Source organism: Hyla sarda, chromosome 8, assembly GCF_029499605.1.
Source record: "Hyla sarda isolate aHylSar1 chromosome 8, aHylSar1.hap1, whole genome shotgun sequence".
Lineage (NCBI taxonomy): Eukaryota > Metazoa > Chordata > Amphibia > Anura > Hylidae > Hyla > Hyla sarda.
Window position 1 is genome coordinate 93799418 of NC_079196.1, and position 5989 is coordinate 93805406.

Sequence of the window (5989 nt, forward strand, 5' to 3'; positions counted from 1 at the left end):
TCCAGCCGGAATGCGATTCGCGATGCGGGTGGCGCCCGCTCGCGATGCGCACCCCGGCTCCCGTACCTGACTCGCTCTCCGTCGGTTTTGTCCCGGCGCGCGCGGCCCCGCCCCCTAGGGCGCGCGCGCGCCGGGTCTCTGCGATTTAAAGGGCCACTGCGCCCCTGATTGGCGCAGTGGTTCTAATTAGTGTGTTCACCTGTGCACTCCCTATGTATACCTCACTTCCCCTGCACTCCCTCGCCGGATCTTGTTGCCATCGTGCCAGTGAAAGCGTTTCCTTGTGTGTTCCTAGCCTGTGTTCCAGACCTCTTGCCGTTGCCCCTGACTACGATCCTTGCTGCCTGCCCCGACCTTCTGCTACGTCCGACCTTGCTCTTGTCTACTCCCTTGTACCGCGCCTATCTTCAGCAGTCAGAGAGGTTGAGCCGTTGCTAGTGGATACGACCTGGTTACTACCGCAGCTGCAAGACCATCCCGCTTTGCGGCGGGCTCTGGTGAATACCAGTAGTAACTTAGAACCGGTCCACTAGCACGGTCCACGCCAATCCCTCTCTGGCACAGAGGATCCACCTCCTGCCAGCCGGCATCGTGACACTGACATCTTATCCCCTATCCTTTGTATAGGGGATAAGATGTCTAGGGGCGGAGTACCCCTTTAACCCTTACCCATCCCCATTTGCGAGGGTCAGGGTATTTGTTTAAAGTCCCATGCAAGTCTATGGGAAATGTATGTTCCAGCATAACTTCCAAATGGTTGAAGATATTTTGATGAAACTTAGTACACATGTTACTTTTATGTCAACTAAAATATATCATAGTTAAATTATCCCTAACTTACCCCTTACGTGAAGGATGGGGTTTTTGTCTTAAGTCCCATGCAAGAATATAGGACTTCCTGGTGAGTGCATCAGTCCTGCTACACCTTTTCTGCCTGCCACACCCCATCTCACAAAGCCACACCCACCATTTAAGCTACACACCCTTTTTATTTTCAACTTTGTGCATTGGTCCGGCATGCAGGACATGCCCACTTCCACAAAACCACATCTCATTCTATTTTTGGCCTACAATCTCTTCATCACAACTCAGCTCCACCTGAGGACAGGATATGAGGATGAAATATGAGGTCGGGATATGAGTTCGGGATATGAGGTCGGGATATAAGGACTGATACGAGGATGGGATATGAGACAAAATATGACGACGGAATATGAGGAAGAGATATGAGGTCGACATATGAGGACATGATATGAGGTCGGGATATGAGGTTGGGATACGAGGATTGTCACGATGCCGGCTGGCAGGAGGTGGATCCTCTGTGCCAGAGAGGGATTGGCGTGGACCGTGCTAGTGGACCGGTTCTAAGTCACTACTGGTATTCACCAGAGCCCGCCGCAAAGCGGGATGGTCTTGCTGCGGCGGTAGTAACCAGGTCGTATCCACTAGCAACGGCTCAACCTCTCTGACTGCTGAAGATAGGCGCGGTACAAGGGAGTAGACAAAAGCAAGGTCGGACGTAGCAGAAGGTCGGGGCAGGCAGCAAGGATCGTAGTCAGGGGCAACGGCAGGAGGTCTGGAACACAGGCTAGGAACACACAAGGGAACGCTTTCACTAGGCACAAGGGCAACAAGATCCGGCGAGGGAGTGCAGGGGAAGTGAGGTATACATAGGGAGTGCACAGGTGAACACACTAATTAGAACCACTGCGCCAATCAGGGGCGCAGTGGCCCTTTAAATCGCAGAGACCCGGCGCGCGCGCGCCCTAGGGAGCGGGGCCGCGCGCGCCGGGACAGGACCGACGGAGAGCGAGTCAGGTACGGGAGCCGGGGTGCGCATCGCGAGCGGGCGCCACCCGCATCGCGAATCGCATCCCGGCTGGAGGCGGTATCGCAGCGCACCCGGTCAGTGGATCTGACCGGGGCGCTGCAGTAGCAAGAGTGTAGCGAGCGCTCCGGGGAGGAGCGGGGACCCGGAGCGCTCGGCGTAACAAGGATGGGATATGAAGTCGGGATATGAGGACAGGATATAAGTAGAGATGAGTGAAGTTACAGTGATTCGATTCTTCATTAACTTCTCGGCTCGGCGGTTGCTGACTTTAGCCTGCATAAATTAGTTCAGCTTTCAGGTGCTCCGGTGGGCTCGAAAAGTTTCTCTCCTAGGACTGTATTCACCTTTTTCAGCCCACCGGAGCACCTGAAAGCTGAACTAATTTATGCAGGCTAAAGGCAGCAACTGCCAAGCCGAGAAGTTAGTGATGAATCGAATCACTGTAATTTCGCTCATCTCTAGATATAAGGATGGGATATGAGGACAGGATATGAGGTCGGGATATGAGGACAGGTACTTCATCCTTTGTTGCTTTTCCTCCCACTCAAGCATTAGGTAGGAAAAAAACGTGCAATGCCAGGTTCTTAGCTAGTTGCTAATAAAATACAATGTGGTTTATTAATATGTTAACTTGCTAGCTAATAGGTAGATAGGAGCTAGGCTTTACACCCTTTGACTATAGTTTCTGTTATAAATAAGTTGAAAGGGACACCACTGCAGCCAGAGATTAACTGAGCAGGCAGGTCCTGCTCCAACCTCCAGCGATACAAGATGAGCATCAGGGGACTGGAAGGAGCCGCACAGGAACTGCAGCAGGACTTGTGGTGGATTGGGGGTTGGTACAGTATCAAAGAGAAAGTATAGTATATCGCTTCTCGGCCTTTTGGCTAAGATCAAGTGTATTATCTGTTCTTATCAGTTTAATTGCTGGTGGGGATGGGTGCTGCATGGAGGATGCAGGTGTACCAGGGCTTTCCGGGGCTGGTTCTGAGGAATCAGCTCGACGGCTGCCCCGATGTGACCTGTTCCCTCCAGGTCTCGCCATGAGGCTGAGAGGGTCTAGAGCCGAGGTACTTTTGTGCCTCGGGGAGTGTTGACCCCGAGGTGCCGAAACTCACTGGAAGTATTGGCTCACTGAGTTGAAGCACAGGCACCATAATCTCTTAACCTTGTGGCACTCACCTCTTGATTCCCGGCCTTCTGGCTAGGATCAGAGAAATTTTTATAGATCCGGCCGGATGTCCGGGCAGTATATCTGCACACATTCACTTATTTATTTCTTTTTGTCTCACTGTGTCACTTTTTGCATGTTGTGTGTTCACAGGATTTGTCAGGATGCAGTAGCCCTTCTGGGTGTCCCTCCTGGCGGTCTAGGGGAGGTGTGTGTGGCCATTAGGTTCCGCATCTCCCCGCAAACACCCCGGGTACTCCTGCTTTGGCAGGGTACCTACCGTTATCGGCTCTGTGGACAGATACCTTGGCTAACGCCAAGGGGGATGCCGGGAGCATTTGTGGTCCCCTAGTAGCTTCGGCGAAAAGGGACATCGAACCTCGCAGGTACCTTTTGGTCTGGAGGCGAAGGGTAAGGTTTGTTGGGGGGCCTCTCTCCTATCGGAGAAGGGCTTGCGATAGACCGCATCCTTTGTGCACGTTTTTTTAGTGTAACACGTTTGCACTTTTTCTTGCACTTTGGGTGAATCGAGAGCACGTTCCTCGGCTTTAGATAAAAAAAATATTAAAAAAATAAAAAAGTAAGTATAGATTTTTTTTCCCCTTTTCTCTACAGCTCCAGCATTATATGGTGCTTATGGGAAATACCCCTTTAAGCTACCTAATACAAAAATAATTCTATTAATTTAAATCAACATATATACAATTCATTCAAATATATATTTAATATTGTGTCTTATGATGGTAGCATATAAGATGGGAAAAGGGCAAAGGACTGCTGGACTTGCAAGACACATTCATTTGCTTTCTTAGCATTTCTGGTCAAAAATGGTTTATACAAAATAACACTTGTGCCTGTTTATTTCAATAAAAATGGCAGATTTCCTTTGAGCTTTGACCTTTGAAAGTCATTATCTGCCTTTTTCCTTCTACAGGAATTTTAAAGTCATCCAAAGTCTCTTTGCTTTACAAGTCAACCTTTGTGACCTCTATGGCTAGACCAGCTCTGTTGCCATAACCTTTGCTCTATGCACTACTTAACCCCTTAAGGACCACACCTATTTTAACCTTAAGGACCAGATCGTTTTTTGCACATCTGACTACTGTCAGTTTTAGCATTAATAACTCTGGGATGCTTTTACTGTTCATTCTGGTTCCGAGATTGTTTTTTCGTGACATGTTCTACTTTATGTTAGTGGTAAATTATCGTCGATACTTGCATAATTTCTTGGTGAAAAATTCCAAACTTTTATGAAAAAAATTGAAAATTTTGCATTTTTCTTATTTCTTATTATATATTGACTCACATATGCAATATGTCTACTTTATGTTTTCATCATACAGTTGACATGTTTTTACTTTTGGAAGATATCAGAGGGCAATTTTTCACAACATTTTCTAAATCGGAATTTTTCAGGGACCAGTTCAGTTTTGAAGTGGATTTGAAAGGATTTTGAAGTGGATTTGAAGTTTTGAAGTGGATTTGAATATTAGAAATGCCCCATTATAAAAAAAAACTGCACCCCTCAAAGTATTCAAAATGATATTCAGTAAGTGTGTTAACCCTTTAGGTGTTTCACAGGAATAGCAGCACAATTCAAAATCTTCATCTTTTACACTTGCATGTTCTTGTAGACCCAGTTTTTGAATTTTTACAAGGGGTAAAAGGAGAGAAATATTCCTAAAAATTGTAACCCAATCTATCTCGAGTAAGGAAATACCTCATATGTGTATGTCAAGTTCTCTGTGTATGCATTATAAGGCTCAGAAGGGAAGGAGCAACAATGGGATTTTGGAGAGTGAGTTTTTCTGAAATAGTTTTTGGTGGGCATGTCACATTTAGGAAGCCTCTATAGTGCCAGAACAGCAAAAGAAAAACCACACAGCATAAGAAAAACCACTCAAGGAACATAACAAGGGGTACAGTGAGCTTAAACACCCCCACTTTTCGTTAAATTTGGATGTGTAAATAAAAAAATTGTTTTCCCCAAAATTTTACATTTTTACAAGGGGTAATAGGGGAAAATGCCCACCAAAATTTGTAACCCCATTTCTTCTTCATGTGTGGACGTCAAGTGCACTACGGGTGCACTACAATGCTCAGAAGAGAAGGAGTCACATTTGGCTTTTGGAAAGCAAATTATGCTGAAATGGTTTTTGGGGGGCATGTCCCATTTAGGAAGCCCCTATGGTGCCAGGACAGCAAAATAAACCAACATGGCATACTATTTTGGAAACTAGACCCCTCAAGGAATGTAACAAGCAGTACAGTGAGCCTTAACACCCCACAGGTGTTTGATAAATGTTCATTAAAGTGGGATACGAAAAGGAAAAATTTAATTTTTTTACATTAAAATGCTGGGGTTACCCCAATTTTTCATTTTCTCAAGTGTTAATAAGAGAAAATGTCACCATAAATTTGTAAATACATTTCTTTGGAGTAAGGACATACCATATTTATCGGGGTATACCACGCACCGGCCTATAACACGCACCGATACACCCCCAGGAAAGGCAGGGGGAGAGAGGCCCGCTTCTCTCCCCCTGCCTTTCCTGGGGTCTAGAGCCCTGCTGCCGGCCCTTCTCTCCCCCTGGCTATCGGCGCCGCTGCCCGTTCTGTCCCCCTGACTATCGGTGCCGGCACCCCATTGCCGGCACCGATAGCCAGGGGGAGAGAAGCGGCGCCGACAGCCAGGGGGAGAGAAGGGGCAGCGGCACCCATTGCCGGCGCCGCTGCCCCGTTGCCTCCCCCCATCCCCGGTGGCATAATTACCTGTTGCCGGGGTCGGGTCCGCGCTGCTGCAGGCCTCCGGCGTGCGTCCCCTGCGTCGTTGCTATGCACGGCGCACTGACGTCATGCGCAGCGCCGTGCAGCGCATAGCAACGACGCAGGGGACGCACACCGGAGGCCTGCAGCAGCGCGGACGCGACCCCGGCAACAGGTAATTATGCCACCAGGGATGGGGGAAGGCAACGGGGCAGCGGCAC

General features: G+C 48.2%; 1 pseudogene; it reads left to right on the forward strand.

Annotated features, from left to right (window-relative positions):
* Positions 1-2698: 2698 nt before the first annotated feature.
* On the forward strand, positions 2699-2858 carry LOC130289917 (U2 spliceosomal RNA; annotated as a pseudogene).
* The last annotated feature ends 3131 nt before the right edge of the window (positions 2859-5989 follow it).